The 16,899-nt window shown below is 46.2% G+C and overlaps 1 pseudogene; it reads left to right on the forward strand.

Annotated features, from left to right (window-relative positions):
• The window catches only part of LOC139536753 (serine/threonine-protein kinase DCLK1-like), a 58,650-nt pseudogene that overhangs the window by 24,069 nt on the left and 17,682 nt on the right, over positions 1 to 16,899 (forward strand).

Genomic DNA, 16,899 nt, shown 5'->3' on the forward strand with positions numbered 1-16,899 from the left:
TCCTCTCGGGTAGCACGGGAAGTTGACGCAGATTTCCTATCTGGACTCGCCACACTCCCCATGAGCCCCTCCCCAATAAGTTTCATCGAGGGCTTCCTACCGCGCCTTCGTGCTCCTTTCTCCAGCTCCATAATCCTGTAACCCTCCTCGCACTGCTCCAGCGAATCCCAGGCAGGCTCCGGCACTTTCTCTGGATCGCACGCCCACCTGTCTATCTCTTCCCAGGTTGTTCTCCACTCCTCCTTTTCCCGGGTCCATTCCTCCACTAAGCGCTGTTCCATCCTTTCACGCTGCTTGGTCCTGGTCTGGTGGGTAATTCTGTCACGATCGTCTTGTGAAGAGAGAGAGGACCAAAACGCAGCATGTGAAAAATACGACATCTTCTTTTTATTTTAAGAAGGAAAAAAACGAAACAAAACACTTTACAAACTAACAAAACAACAAACGACCGTGAAGCTACAAAACGAAAGTGCACACACAAGCTACTAACGTTTAGACATAGACAATTACCCACAAACACCTAAAGCCTATGGCTACCTTAAATATGGCTCCCAATCAGAGACAACAATAACCAGCTGTCTCTGATTGAGAACCAAATCAGGCAACCATAGACTTTCCTAAACACCTACACTCAACCATAGACTTTTCTAAACACCTACACTGAACACTAAACCATCTACTCTACTTAACCCCCTAAACCATACAACACCCTAGACAATACAAAAACACATACTACACCATGTCACACCCTGACCTAACTAAAAATAATAATGAAAACAAAGATAACTAAGGCCAGGGTGTGACACTAGGGGATTGTCTGTTACAGTACTACTAACCACAGTACTACTAACTACAGTACCACTAACTAGAGTATTACAATACTACTAACTACAGTACTACTAAATACAGTATTACAGTAGTACTAACTATAGTATTACAGTACTACGAACTACAGTACCACTAACTAGAGTATTACAGTACTACAAACTACAGTACTACTAACTACAGTATTACAGTACTACTAGCTACAGTACCGCTAACTAGAGTATTACAGTACTACCAATTACAGTATTGCAGTACTACTAACTACAGTACTACGAACTACAGTATTACAGTACTACTAACTACAGTACTACTAACTACAGTATTGCAGTACTACTAACTACAGTATTCCAGTACTACTAACTACAGTACCGCTAACTAGAGTATTACAGTACCACTAACTAGAGTATTGCAGTAATACTAACTGCAGTACTACTAACTACAGTATTACAGTACTACTAACTACATTACCGTTAACTAGAGTATTACAGTACCACTAACTAGAGTATTACAGTACTACTACTACAGTACTACTAACTACAGTATTACTAACTACAGTATTACAGTACTACTAACTACGGTATTACAGTACTACTAACTACATTACTACAGTACTACTATCTACAATACTACTAACTACATTACCGTTAACTAGAGTATTACAGTACCACTAACTAGAGTATTACAGTACTACTACTACAGTACTACTAACTACAGTATTACTAACTACAGTATTACAGTACTACTAACTACGGTATTACAGTACTACTAACTACATTACTACAGTACTACTATCTACAATACTACTAACTACATTACTACAGTACTACTATCTACAATACTACAATACTACACACCTCTAACCCTCCAGTCTGTATATGACCTCTAACCCTCCAGTCTGTATATGACCTCTAACCCCCCAGTCTGTATATGACCTCTAACCCTCCAGTCTGTATATGAACTCTAACCCTCCAGTCTGTATATGACCTCTAACCCCCCAGTCTGTATATGACCTCTAACCCCCCAGTCTGTATATGACCTCTAAACCTCCAGTCTGTATATGACCTCTAACCCTCCAGTCTGTATATGACCTCTAACCCTCCAGTCTGTATATGACCTCTAACCCTCCAGTCTGTATATGACCTCTAACCCTCCAGTCTGCATATGACCTCTAACCCTCCAGTCTGCATATGACCTCTAACCCTCCAGTCTGTATATGACCTCTAACCCCCCAGTCTGTATATGACCTCTAACCCTCCAGTCTGTATATGATCTCTAACCCTCCAGTCTGTATATGACCTCTAACCCCCCAGTCTGTATATGACCTCTAACCCTCCAGTCTGTATATGACCTCTAACCCTCCAGTCTGTATATGACCTCTAACCCTCCAGTCTGTATATGACCTCTAACCCCCCAGTCTGTATATGACCTCTAACCCTCCAGTCTGTATATGACCTCTAACCCTCCAGTCTGCATATGACCTCTAACCCCCCAGTCTGTATATGACCTCTAACCCTCCAGTCTGCATATGACCTCTAACCCTCCCAACTCTGTGTGTTCCTCCAGGTGACGTGTCTCCAGGACTTCTTCGGTGACGAGGACATCTTCGTAGCGTGTGGACCGGAGAAATACCGTTACCAAGATGACTTCCAGCTGGAGGAGAGCGGTGAGATACCGTTACTTCCTGTGTGTGTGTGTGTGTGTGTGTGTGTATCCTGTCACTGTCTCTGTTAGCCAGCCTTCTCTTATCAACCCAGTCTGTGTCTGTCTCTATAGTAAGTTCCCAGGACCTGAGTGGTTTATGGTGCTCTTAATCTCTCCTGGACAGATCTACACTGTCAAAAAGTATTTAGATGGTTAGTAAATTATACTTGAAAATACAATTATTTTGACATAAGAAAATGTAGTTGTCATCTTTACTTGAATATAATTAGTATAATTAGTATATTCAAACAAGCTTATTTTGTTCCCTTCCACTTAAGGTAAATCTAAACAACTATTTTTGTGTAATAACAACAACAAGGAACATTGTGTTAAACTTAACAAATTATCATAATATTTCCTTTCAATTTCAAGTTCTTCCAACAACTTGCCATGTCAATGAATCAATCGGCTGATATCTCAAAGTGCTGTACAGAAACCCAGCCTAAAAACCCAAACAGCAAGCAGTGCAGGTGTAGAAGCACGGTGGCTAGGAAAAACTCCCTAGAAAAGGCCGGGAACCTAGGAAGAAACCTAGAGAGGAACCAGACTGTGAGGGGTGGCCAGTCCTCTTCTGGCTGTGCCGGGTGGAGAGGAACCAGGCTATGAGGGGTGGCCAGTCCTCTTCTGGCTGTGCCGGGTGGAGAGGAACCAGGCTATGAGGGGTGGCCAGTCCTCTTCTGGCTGTGCCGGGTAGAGAGGAACCAGGCTGTGAGGGGTGGCCAGTCCTCTTCTGGCTGTGCCGGGTAGAGAGGAACCAGGCTATGAGGTGTGGCCAGTCCTTTTCTGGCTGTGCCGGGTAGAGAGGAACCAGGCTATGAGGGGTGGCCAGTCCTCTTCTGGCTGTGCCGGGTAGAGAGGAACCAGGCTGTGAGGGGTGGCCAGTCCTCTTCTGGCTGTGCCGGGTAGAGAGGAACCAGGCTATGAGGGGTGGCCAGTCCTCTTCTGGCTGTGCCGGGTAGAGAGGAACCAGGCTATGAGGGGTGGCCAGTCCTCTTCTGGCTGTGCTGGGTAGAGAGGAACCAGGCTGTGAGGGGTGACCAGTCCTCTTCTGGCTGTGCCGGGTAGAGAGGAACCAGGCTGTGAGGGGTGGCCAGTCCTCTTCTGGCTGTGCTGGGTAGAGAGGAACCAGGCTGTGAGGGGTGGCCAGTCCTCTTCTGGCTGTGCTGGGTACAGAGGAACCAGGCTGTGAGGGGTGACCAGTCCTCTTCTGGCTGTGCTGGGTAGAGATTATAACAGCGGCTCTGTTTTCAGAGGATTGTGGGTAAATTATCTTTTTTTTTTTTTTTTTATACTTTAAAGCACGTTTCTATATTAGTATCAAATAGTTTGTTAAGTTAATGAATCACGATGAACCGTCGGAACAAATTGACGTTCGATGATGAAACCACCTTTCGTCCGATCATGCAGCTTCTTCTCCAGTTAGTGGAAAGAGCACTGCGTTTAACAATTCCTGCTGAAGTGGATAAAAAAAAAAAAGTAAAGTAATGAAATACATAAAGCCATATTTAACACGAGGACGTGATCAGTGAAAGTAACAAAACAAAACGCAAAACAGAAATTATAAAATATACACACCACAAATTCCAATTGGCTAAAACTCTTTAACATCATCCTCAGCTCTGTCATCTTCCCCAATATTTGGAACCAAGGACTGATCAACCCAATCCACAAATGTGGAGACAAATTTGACCCCAATAACTACCGTGGGATATGCGTCAACAGCAATCTTGGGAAAATCCTCTGCATTGTCATTAACAGCAGACTTGTACATTTCCTCAGTGAAAACAATGTACTGAGCAAATGTCAAATTGGCTTTTTACCAAGTTACCGTACGACAGACCACGTATTCACCCTGCACACCCTAATTGACAACCAAACAAACCAAAACAAAGGCAAAGTCTTCTCATGCTTGGTTGATAAAAAAAAAGACTTCAATTCAATTTGGCATGAGGGTCTGCAATACAAATGGATGGAAAGTGGTAGGCATTAGCCTACATTATATCAACTGTCCCGCAGGCGACCCACCGATCCTGAAAAAAGCTTTCAGGGGGATTTGGAACAAACTCCCTCACGACGCCAGGTCAGCGGAGTCAATCTCCACCTTCCAGAGACACCTGAAACCCCACCTCTTTAAGGAATACCTAGGATAGGATAAAGTAATCCTTCTAACCCCCCCCCCCCCTTAAAAGAGTTAGATGCACTATTGTAAAGTGGTTGTTCCACTGGATATCATAAGGTGAATGCACCAATTTGTAAGTCACTCTGGATAAGAGCGTCTGCTAAATGACTTAAATGTAAATGTAAATGTTTACTATACAATTGAAGATATGGCCAACAGTATCGACTGCTATTGTCCTCAGCCATTTGTGTAGCTAATGGTATTTTGTATGAAAAGTGTAGTAAGTATGAAGAGACTCATAGATGAAGCAATAATCAGATATAATGAAGTCTTGTTAATTAGACATAATGGTTAATTAAATACCTGTTTTGGGTGCAGGCTGATGACATGAAGGGAGAGTCTCTCTCCTTAGAGGTTAAAGAGACTAGAGACCTGAGAGTTGCTGGTTTGAATCCCAGGTCTGGTGGGTGAATCATGTTAAAGGAAATGACAATGTAGGAGGGTAGCAGAATCTCAGGTGCTAGCTTCTGCCATTGTGCCCCTTGATCAAGGCACTGAAGGGTAACACACACAGTCTCGATCATCTTTTCTCTTCTCCTGCTGTTCCAGAGTGTCGTGTGATGAAGTCAGTGGTCTTTGGTAAAATGTCCGCCCCTGTGACCAGTCGTGGTTCTCCGCGCTCCATGGGCCTGTCTAGAGGCAGCAAGTCCCCCGCAGGCTCCGGTAAGACTGGAACACACACACAATATGGGTTTGGTTTAGAGGAAGTTGGGGAAGAGATGAGGGATTGAAATATGGGCTTGGTTTAGAGGAAGTTGGGGAAGAGATGAGGGATTGAAATATGGGCTTGGTTTAGGGGAAGTTGGAGGAGAGGTGAGGGATTGAAATATGGGTTTGGTTTAGGGGAAGTTGGGGGAGAGGTGAGGGATTGAAATATGGGCTTGGTTTAGAGCAAGTTGGAGGAGAGGTGAGGGATTGAAATATGGGCTTGGTTTAGAGGAAGTTGGAGGAGAGGTGAGGGATTGAAATATGGGCTTGGTTTAGAGGAAGTTGGAGGAGAGGTGAGGGATTGAAATATGGGCTTGGTTTAGAGGAAGTTGGAGGAGAGGTGAGGGATTGAAATATGGGCTTGGTTTAGAGGAAGTTGGAGGAGAGGTGAGGGATTGAAATATGGGCTTGGTTTAGAGGAAGTTGGAGGAGAGGTGAGGGATTGAAATATGGGCTTGGTTTAGAGGAAGTTGGAGGAGAGGTGAGGGATTGAAATATGGGCTTGGTTTAGAGGAAGTTGGGGAAGAGATGAGGGATTGAAATATGGGCTTGGTTTAGGGGAAGTTGGAGGAGAGGTGAGGGATTGAAATATGGGCTTGGTTTAGAGGAAGTTGGGGGAGAGGTGAGGGATTGAAATATGGGCTTGGTTTAGGGGAAGTTGGAGGAGAGGTGAGGGATTGAAATATGGGCTTGGTTTAGAGGAAGTTGGGGAAGAGATGAGGGATTGAAATATGGGCTTGGTTTAGGGGAAGTTGGAGGAGAGGTGAGGGATTGAAATATGGGTTTGGTTTAGGGGAAGTTGGGGGAGAGGTGAGGGATTGAAATATGGGCTTGGTTTAGAGCAAGTTGGAGGAGAGGTGAGGGATTGAAATATGGGCTTGGTTTAGAGGAAGTTGGAGGAGAGGTGAGGGATTGAAATATGGGCTTGGTTTAGAGGAAGTTGGAGGAGAGGTGAGGGATTGAAATATGGGCTTGGTTTAGAGGAAGTTGGAGGAGAGGTGAGGGATTGAAATATGGGCTTGGTTTAGAGGAAGTTGGAGGAGAGGTGAGGGATTGAAATATGGGCTTGGTTTAGAGGAAGTTGGAGGAGAGGTGAGGGATTGAAATATGGGCTTGGTTTAGAGGAAGTTGGAGGAGAGGTGAGGGATTGAAATATGGGCTTGGTTTAGAGGAAGTTGGAGGAGAGGTGAGGGATTGAAATATGGGCTTGGTTTAGAGGAAGTTGGGGGAGAGGTGAGGGATTGAAATATGGGCTTGGTTTAGGGGAAGTTGGAGGAGAGGTGAGGGATTGAAATATGGGCTTGGTTTAGAGGAAGTTGGAGGAGAGGTGAGGGATTGAAATATGGGCTTGGTTTAGAGGAAGTTGGAGGAGAGGTGAGGGATTGAAATATGGGCTTGGTTTAGAGGAAGTTGGAGGAGAGGTGAGGGATTGAAATATGGGCTTGGTTTAGAGGAAGTTGGAGGAGAGGTGAGGGATTGAAATATGGGCTTGGTTTAGAGGAAGTTGGAGGAGAGGTGAGGGATTGAAATATGGGCTTGGTTTAGAGGAAGTTGGAGGAGAGGTGGGAGATTGAAATATGGGCTTGGTTTAGGGGAAGTTGGAGGAGAGGTGAGGGATTGAAATATGGGCTTGGTTTAGGGGAAGTTGGAGGAGAGGTGAGGGATTGAAATATGGGCTTGGTTTAGGGGAAGTTGGAGGAGAGGTGAGGGATTGAAATATGGGCTTGGTTTAGAGGAAGTTGGAGGAGAGGTGAGGGATTGAAATATGGGCTTGGTTTAGAGGAAGTTGGAGGAGAGGTGAGGGATTGAAATATGGGCTTGGTTTAGAGGAAGTTGGAGGAGAGGTGAGGGATTGAAATATGGGCTTGGTTTAGAGGAAGTTGGAGGAGAGGTGGGAGATTGAAATATGGGCTTGGTTTAGAGGAAGTTGGAGGAGAGGTGAGGGATTGAAATATGGGCTTGGTTTAGAGGAAGTTGGAGGAGAGGTGGGAGATTGAAATATGGGCTTGGTTTAGGGGAAGTTGGAGGAGAGGTGAGGGATTGAAATATGGGCTTGGTTTAGAGGAAGTTGGAGGAGAGGTGGGGGATTGAAATATGGGCTTGGTTTAGAGGAAGTTGGAGGAGAGGTGAGGGATTGAAATATGGGCTTGGTTTAGAGGAAGTTGGAGGAGAGGTGAGGGATTGAAATATGGGCTTGGTTTAGAGGAAGTTGGAGGAGAGGTGAGGGATTGAAATATGGGCTTGGTTTAGAGGAAGTTGGAGGAGAGGTGAGGGATTGAAATATGGGCTTGGTTTAGAGGAAGTTGGAGGAGAGGTGAGGGATTGAAATATGGGCTTGGTTTAGAGGAAGTTGGAGGAGAGGTGAGGGATTGAAATATGGGCTTGGTTTAGAGGAAGTTGGAGGAGAGGTGAGGGATTGAAATATGGGCTTGGTTTAGAGGAAGTTGGAGGAGAGGTGAGGGATTGAAATATGGGCTTGGTTTAGAGGAAGTTGGAGGAGAGGTGGGAGATTGAAATATGGGCTTGGTTTAGGGGAAGTTGGAGGAGAGGTGAGGGATTGAAATATGGGCTTGGTTTAGGGGAAGTTGGAGGAGAGGTGAGGGATTGAAATATGGGCTTGGTTTAGGGGAAGTTGGAGGAGAGGTGAGGGATTGAAATATGGGCTTGGTTTAGAGGAAGTTGGAGGAGAGGTGAGGGATTGAAATATGGGCTTGGTTTAGAGGAAGTTGGAGGAGAGGTGAGGGATTGAAATATGGGCTTGGTTTAGAGGAAGTTGGAGGAGAGGTGAGGGATTGAAATATGGGCTTGGTTTAGAGGAAGTTGGAGGAGAGGTGGGAGATTGAAATATGGGCTTGGTTTAGAGGAAGTTGGAGGAGAGGTGAGGGATTGAAATATGGGCTTGGTTTAGAGGAAGTTGGAGGAGAGGTGGGAGATTGAAATATGGGCTTGGTTTAGGGGAAGTTGGAGGAGAGGTGAGGGATTGAAATATGGGCTTGGTTTAGAGGAAGTTGGAGGAGAGGTGGGGGATTGAAATATGGGCTTGGTTTAGAGGAAGTTGGAGGAGAGGTGAGGGATTGAAATATGGGCTTGGTTTAGAGGAAGTTGGAGGAGAGGTGAGGGATTGAAATATGGGCTTGGTTTAGAGGAAGTTGGAGGAGAGGTGAGGGATTGAAATATGGGCTTGGTTTAGAGGAAGTTGGAGGAGAGGTGAGGGATTGAAATATGGGCTTGGTTTAGAGGAAGTTGGAGGAGAGGTGAGGGATTGAAATATGGGCTTGGTTTAGAGGAAGTTGGAGGAGAGGTGAGGGATTGAAATATGGGCTTGGTTTAGAGGAAGTTGGAGGAGAGGTGGGAGATTGAAATATGGGCTTGGTTTAGGGGAAGTTGGAGGAGAGGTGAGGGATTGAAATATGGGCTTGGTTTAGGGGAAGTTGGAGGAGAGGTGAGGGATTGAAATATGGGCTTGGTTTAGGGGAAGTTGGAGGAGAGGTGAGGGATTGAAATATGGGCTTGGTTTAGAGGAAGTTGGAGGAGAGGTGAGGGATTGAAATATGGGCTTGGTTTAGAGGAAGTTGGAGGAGAGGTGAGGGATTGAAATATGGGCTTGGTTTAGAGGAAGTTGGAGGAGAGGTGAGGGATTGAAATATGGGCTTGGTTTAGAGGAAGTTGGAGGAGAGGTGAGGGATTGAAATATGGGCTTGGTTTAGAGGAAGTTGGAGGAGAGGTGAGGGATTGAAATATGGGCTTGGTTTAGAGGAAGTTGGAGGAGAGGTGGGAGATTGAAATATGGGCTTGGTTTAGAGGAAGTTGGAGGAGAGGTGAGGGATTGAAATATGGGCTTGGTTTAGAGGAAGTTGGAGGAGAGGTGAGGGATTGAAATATGGGCTTGGTTTAGAGGAAGTTGGAGGAGAGGTGGGAGATTGAAATATGGGCTTGGTTTAGGGGAAGTTGGAGGAGAGGTGAGGGATTGAAATATGGGCTTGGTTTAGGGGAAGTTGGAGGAGAGGTGAGGGATTGAAATATGGGCTTGGTTTAGGGGAAGTTGGAGGAGAGGTGAGGGATTGAAATATGGGCTTGGTTTAGAGGAAGTTGGAGGAGAGGTGAGGGATTGAAATATGGGCTTGGTTTAGAGGAAGTTGGAGGAGAGGTGAGGGATTGAAATATGGGCTTGGTTTAGAGGAAGTTGGAGGAGAGGTGAGGGATTGAAATATGGGCTTGGTTTAGAGGAAGTTGGAGGAGAGGTGGGAGATTGAAATATGGGCTTGGTTTAGAGGAAGTTGGAGGAGAGGTGAGGGATTGAAATATGGGCTTGGTTTAGAGGAAGTTGGAGGAGAGGTGGGAGATTGAAATATGGGCTTGGTTTAGGGGAAGTTGGAGGAGAGGTGAGGGATTGAAATATGGGCTTGGTTTAGAGGAAGTTGGAGGAGAGGTGGGGGATTGAAATATGGGCTTGGTTTAGAGGAAGTTGGAGGAGAGGTGAGGGATTGAAATATGGGCTTGGTTTAGAGGAAGTTGGAGGAGAGGTGAGGGATTGAAATATGGGCTTGGTTTAGAGGAAGTTGGAGGAGAGGTGAGGGATTGAAATATGGGCTTGGTTTAGAGGAAGTTGGAGGAGAGGTGAGGGATTGAAATATGGGCTTGGTTTAGAGGAAGTTGGAGGAGAGGTGAGGGATTGAAATATGGGCTTGGTTTAGAGGAAGTTGGAGGAGAGGTGAGGGATTGAAATATGGGCTTGGTTTAGAGGAAGTTGGAGGAGAGGTGAGGGATTGAAATATGGGCTTGGTTTAGAGGAAGTTGGAGGAGAGGTGAGGGATTGAAATATGGGCTTGGTTTAGAGGAAGTTGGAGGAGAGGTGGGAGATTGAAATATGGGCTTGGTTTAGGGGAAGTTGGAGGAGAGGTGAGGGATTGAAATATGGGCTTGGTTTAGGGGAAGTTGGAGGAGAGGTGAGGGATTGAAATATGGGCTTGGTTTAGGGGAAGTTGGAGGAGAGGTGAGGGATTGAAATATGGGCTTGGTTTAGAGGAAGTTGGAGGAGAGGTGAGGGATTGAAATATGGGCTTGGTTTAGAGGAAGTTGGAGGAGAGGTGAGGGATTGAAATATGGGCTTGGTTTAGAGGAAGTTGGAGGAGAGGTGAGGGATTGAAATATGGGCTTGGTTTAGAGGAAGTTGGAGGAGAGGTGGGAGATTGAAATATGGGCTTGGTTTAGAGGAAGTTGGAGGAGAGGTGAGGGATTGAAATATGGGCTTGGTTTAGAGGAAGTTGGAGGAGAGGTGGGAGATTGAAATATGGGCTTGGTTTAGGGGAAGTTGGAGGAGAGGTGAGGGATTGAAATATGGGCTTGGTTTAGAGGAAGTTGGAGGAGAGGTGGGGGATTGAAATATGGGCTTGGTTTAGAGGAAGTTGGAGGAGAGGTGAGGGATTGAAATATGGGCTTGGTTTAGAGGAAGTTGGAGGAGAGGTGAGGGATTGAAATATGGGCTTGGTTTAGAGGAAGTTGGAGGAGAGGTGAGGGATTGAAATATGGGCTTGGTTTAGAGGAAGTTGGAGGAGAGGTGAGGGATTGAAATATGGGCTTGGTTTAGAGGAAGTTGGAGGAGAGGTGAGGGATTGAAATATGGGCTTGGTTTAGAGGAAGTTGGAGGAGAGGTGAGGGATTGAAATATGGGCTTGGTTTAGAGGAAGTTGGAGGAGAGGTGGGAGATTGAAATATGGGCTTGGTTTAGGGGAAGTTGGAGGAGAGGTGAGGGATTGAAATATGGGCTTGGTTTAGGGGAAGTTGGAGGAGAGGTGAGGGATTGAAATATGGGCTTGGTTTAGGGGAAGTTGGAGGAGAGGTGAGGGATTGAAATATGGGCTTGGTTTAGAGGAAGTTGGAGGAGAGGTGAGGGATTGAAATATGGGCTTGGTTTAGAGGAAGTTGGAGGAGAGGTGAGGGATTGAAATATGGGCTTGGTTTAGAGGAAGTTGGAGGAGAGGTGAGGGATTGAAATATGGGCTTGGTTTAGAGGAAGTTGGAGGAGAGGTGAGGGATTGAAATATGGGCTTGGTTTAGAGGAAGTTGGAGGAGAGGTGAGGGATTGAAATATGGGCTTGGTTTAGAGGAAGTTGGAGGAGAGGTGGGAGATTGAAATATGGGCTTGGTTTAGAGGAAGTTGGAGGAGAGGTGAGGGATTGAAATATGGGCTTGGTTTAGAGGAAGTTGGAGGAGAGGTGAGGGATTGAAATATGGGCTTGGTTTAGAGGAAGTTGGAGGAGAGGTGAGGGATTGAAATATGGGCTTGGTTTAGGGGAAGTTGGAGGAGAGGTGAGGGATTGAAATATGGGCTTGGTTTAGGGGAAGTTGGAGGAGAGGTGAGGGATTGAAATATGGGCTTGGTTTAGAGGAAGTTGGAGGAGAGGTGAGGGATTGAAATATGGGCTTGGTTTAGAGGAAGTTGGAGGAGAGGTGAGGGATTGAAATATGGGCTTGGTTTAGGGGAAGTTGGAGGAGAGGTGAGGGATTGAAATATGGGCTTGGTTTAGAGGAAGTTGGAGGAGAGGTGAGGGATTGAAATGTGGGCTTGGTTTAGGGGAAGTTGGAGGAGAGGTGAGGGATTGAAATATGGGCTTGGTTTAGAGGAAGTTGGAGGAGAGGTGAGGGATTGAAATATGGGCTTGGTTTAGAGGAAGTTGGAGGAGAGGTGAGGGATTGAAATATGGGCTTGGTTTAGGGGAAGTTGGAGGAGAGGTGAGGGATTGAAATATGGGCTTGGTTTAGAGGAAGTTGGAGGAGAGGTGAGGGATTGAAATATGGGCTTGGTTTAGAGGAAGTTGGAGGAGAGGTGAGGGATTGAAATATGGGCTTGGTTTAGAGGAAGTTGGAGGAGAGGTGAGGGATTGAAATATGGGTTTGGTTTAGAGGAAGTTGGAGGAGAGGTGAGGGATTGAAATATGGGCTTGGTTTAGAGGAAGTTGGAGGAGAGGTGAGGGATTGAAATATGGGCTTGGTTTAGGGGAAGTTGGAGGAGAGGTGAGGGATTGAAATATGGGCTTGGTTTAGAGGAAGTTGGAGGAGAGGTGAGGGATTGAAATATGGGCTTGGTTTAGGGGAAGTTGGAGGAGAGGTGAGGGATTGAAATATGGGCTTGGTTTAGGGGAAGTTGGAGGAGAGGAGGGATTGAAATATGGGCTTGGTTTAGAGGAAGTTGGAGGAGAGGTGAGGGATTGAAATATGGGCTTGGTTTAGAGGAAGTTGGAGGAGAGGTGAGGGATTGAAATATGGGCTTGGTTTAGAGGAAGTTGGAGGAGAGGTGAGGGATTGAAATATGGGCTTGGTTTAGAGGAAGTTGGAGGAGAGGTGAGGGATTGAAATATGGGCTTGGTTTAGAGGAAGTTGGAGGAGAGGTGAGGGATTGAAATATGGGCTTGGTTTAGAGGAAGTTGGAGGAGAGGTGAGGGATTGAAATATGGGCTTGGTTTAGAGGAAGTTGGAGGAGAGGTGAGGGATTGAAATATGGGCTTGGTTTAGAGGAAGTTGGAGGAGAGGTGAGGGATTGAAATATGGGCTTGGTTTAGAGGAAGTTGGAGGAGAGGTGAGGGATTGAAATATGGGCTTGGTTTAGAGGAAGTTGGAGGAGAGGTGAGGGATTGAAATATGGGCTTGGTTTAGAGGAAGTTGGAGGAGAGGTGAGGGATTGAAATATGGGCTTGGTTTAGAGGAAGTTGGAGGAGAGGTGAGGGATTGAAATATGGGCTTGGTTTAGAGGAAGTTGGAGGAGAGGTGAGGGATTGAAATATGGGCTTGGTTTAGAGGAAGTTGGAGGAGAGGTGAGGGATTGAAATATGGGCTTGGTTTAGAGGAAGTTGGGGGAGAGGTGAGGGATTGAAATATGGGCTTGGTTTAGGGGAAGTTGGAGGAGAGGTGAGGGATTGAAATATGGGCTTGGTTTAGAGGAAGTTGGAGGAGAGGTGAGGGATTGAAATATGGGCTTGGTTTAGAGGAAGTTGGAGGAGAGGTGAGGGATTGAAATATGGGCTTGGTTTAGAGGAAGTTGGAGGAGAGGTGAGGGATTGAAATATGGGCTTGGTTTAGAGGAAGTTGGAGGAGAGGTGAGGGATTGAAATATGGGCTTGGTTTAGAGGAAGTTGGAGGAGAGGTGAGGGATTGAAATATGGGCTTGGTTTAGAGGAAGTTGGAGGAGAGGTGGGAGATTGAAATATGGGCTTGGTTTAGGGGAAGTTGGAGGAGAGGTGAGGGATTGAAATATGGGCTTGGTTTAGGGGAAGTTGGAGGAGAGTTGAGGGATTGAAATATGGGCTTGGTTTAGGGGAAGTTGGAGGAGAGGTGAGGGATTGAAATATGGGCTTGGTTTAGAGGAAGTTGGAGGAGAGGTGAGGGATTGAAATATGGGCTTGGTTTAGAGGAAGTTGGAGGAGAGGTGAGGGATTGAAATATGGGCTTGGTTTAGAGGAAGTTGGAGGAGAGGTGAGGGATTGAAATATGGGCTTGGTTTAGAGGAAGTTGGAGGAGAGGTGGGAGATTGAAATATGGGCTTGGTTTAGAGGAAGTTGGAGGAGAGGTGAGGGATTGAAATATGGGCTTGGTTTAGAGGAAGTTGGAGGAGAGGTGAGGGATTGAAATATGGGCTTGGTTTAGAGGAAGTTGGAGTAGAGGTGAGGGATTGAAATATGGGTTTGGTTTAGAGGAAGTTGGAGGAGAGGTGAGGGATTGAAATATGGGCTTGGTTTAGAGGAAGTTGGAGGAGAGGTGAGGGATTGAAATATGGGCTTGGTTTAGGGGAAGTTGGAGGAGAGGTGAGGGATTGAAATATGGGCTTGGTTTAGAGGAAGTTGGAGGAGAGGTGAGGGATTGAAATATGGGCTTGGTTTAGGGGAAGTTGGAGGAGAGGTGAGGGATTGAAATATGGGCTTGGTTTAGGGGAAGTTGGAGGAGAGGTGAGGGATTGAAATATGGGCTTGGTTTAGAGGAAGTTGGAGGAGAGGTGAGGGATTGAAATATGGGCTTGGTTTAGAGGAAGTTGGAGGAGAGGTGAGGGATTGAAATATGGGCTTGGTTTAGAGGAAGTTGGAGGAGAGGTGAGGGATTGAAATATGGGCTTGGTTTAGAGGAAGTTGGAGGAGAGGTGGGAGATTGAAATATGGGCTTGGTTTAGGGGAAGTTGGAGGAGAGGTGAGGGATTGAAATATGGGCTTGGTTTAGGGGAAGTTGGAGGAGAGGTGAGGGATTGAAATATGGGCTTGGTTTAGGGGAAGTTGGAGGAGAGGTGAGGGATTGAAATATGGGCTTGGTTTAGAGGAAGTTGGAGGAGAGGTGAGGGATTGAAATATGGGCTTGGTTTAGAGGAAGTTGGAGGAGAGGTGAGGGATTGAAATATGGGCTTGGTTTAGAGGAAGTTGGAGGAGAGGTGAGGGATTGAAATATGGGCTTGGTTTAGAGGAAGTTGGAGGAGAGGTGAGGGATTGAAATATGGGCTTGGTTTAGAGGAAGTTGGAGGAGAGGTGAGGGATTGAAATATGGGCTTGGTTTAGAGGAAGTTGGAGGAGAGGTGGGAGATTGAAATATGGGCTTGGTTTAGAGGAAGTTGGAGGAGAGGTGAGGGATTGAAATATGGGCTTGGTTTAGAGGAAGTTGGAGGAGAGGTGAGGGATTGAAATATGGGCTTGGTTTAGAGGAAGTTGGAGGAGAGGTGAGGGATTGAAATATGGGCTTGGTTTAGAGGAAGTTGGAGGAGAGGTGAGGGATTGAAATATGGGCTTGGTTTAGGGGAAGTTGGAGGAGAGGTGAGGGATTGAAATATGGGCTTGGTTTAGAGGAAGTTGGAGGAGAGGTGAGGGATTGAAATATGGGCTTGGTTTAGGGGAAGTTGGAGGAGAGGTGAGGGATTGAAATATGGGCTTGGTTTAGAGGAAGTTGGAGGAGAGGTGAGGGATTGAAATATGGGCTTGGTTTAGAGGAAGTTGGAGGAGAGGTGAGGGATTGAAATATGGGCTTGGTTTAGGGGAAGTTGGAGGAGAGGTGAGGGATTGAAATATGGGCTTGGTTTAGAGGAAGTTGGAGGAGAGGTGAGGGATTGAAATATGGGCTTGGTTTAGAGGAAGTTGGAGGAGAGGTGAGGGATTGAAATATGGGCTTGGTTTAGAGGAAGTTGGAGGAGAGGTGAGGGATTGAAATATGGGTTTGGTTTAGAGGAAGTTGGAGGAGAGGTGAGGGATTGAAATATGGGCTTGGTTTAGAGGAAGTTGGAGGAGAGGTGAGGGATTGAAATATGGGCTTGGTTTAGGGGAAGTTGGAGGAGAGGTGAGGGATTGAAATATGGGCTTGGTTTAGAGGAAGTTGGAGGAGAGGTGAGGGATTGAAATATGGGCTTGGTTTAGGGGAAGTTGGAGGAGAGGTGAGGGATTGAAATATGGGCTTGGTTTAGGGGAAGTTGGAGGAGAGGTGAGGGATTGAAATATGGGCTTGGTTTAGAGGAAGTTGGAGGAGAGGTGAGGGATTGAAATATGGGCTTGGTTTAGAGGAAGTTGGAGGAGAGGTGAGGGATTGAAATATGGGCTTGGTTTAGAGGAAGTTGGAGGAGAGGTGAGGGATTGAAATATGGGCTTGGTTTAGAGGAAGTTGGAGGAGAGGTGAGGGATTGAAATATGGGCTTGGTTTAGAGGAAGTTGGAGGAGAGGTGAGGGATTGAAATATGGGCTTGGTTTAGAGGAAGTTGGAGGAGAGGTGAGGGATTGAAATATGGGCTTGGTTTAGAGGAAGTTGGAGGAGAGGTGAGGGATTGAAATATGGGCTTGGTTTAGAGGAAGTTGGAGGAGAGGTGAGGGATTGAAATATGGGCTTGGTTTAGAGGAAGTTGGAGGAGAGGTGAGGGATTGAAATATGGGCTTGGTTTAGAGGAAGTTGGAGGAGAGGTGAGGGATTGAAATATGGGCTTGGTTTAGAGGAAGTTGGAGGAGAGGTGAGGGATTGAAATATGGGCTTGGTTTAGAGGAAGTTGGAGGAGAGGTGAGGGATTGAAATATGGGCTTGGTTTAGAGGAAGTTGGAGGAGAGGTGAGGGATTGAAATATGGGCTTGGTTTAGAGGAAGTTGGAGGAGAGGTGAGGGATTGAAATATGGGCTTGGTTTAGAGGAAGTTGGAGGAGAGGTGAGGGATTGAAATATGGGCTTGGTTTAGAGGAAGTTGGAGGAGAGGTGAGGGATTGAAATATGGGCTTGGTTTAGAGGAAGTTGGAGGAGAGGTGAGGGATTGAAATATGGGCTTGGTTTAGAGGAAGTTGGAGGAGAGGTGAGGGATTGAAATATGGGCTTGGTTTAGAGGAAGTTGGAGGAGAGGTGAGGGATTGAAATATGGGCTTGGTTTAGAGGAAGTTGGAGGAGAGGTGAGGGATTGAAATATGGGCTTGGTTTAGAGGAAGTTGGAGGAGAGGTGAGGGATTGAAATATGGGCTTGGTTTAGAGGAAGTTGGAGGAGAGGTGAGGGAT

The sequence above is a fragment of the Salvelinus alpinus genome, chromosome 13, assembly GCF_045679555.1.
Source record: "Salvelinus alpinus chromosome 13, SLU_Salpinus.1, whole genome shotgun sequence".
Taxonomy (NCBI): domain Eukaryota; kingdom Metazoa; phylum Chordata; class Actinopteri; order Salmoniformes; family Salmonidae; genus Salvelinus; species Salvelinus alpinus.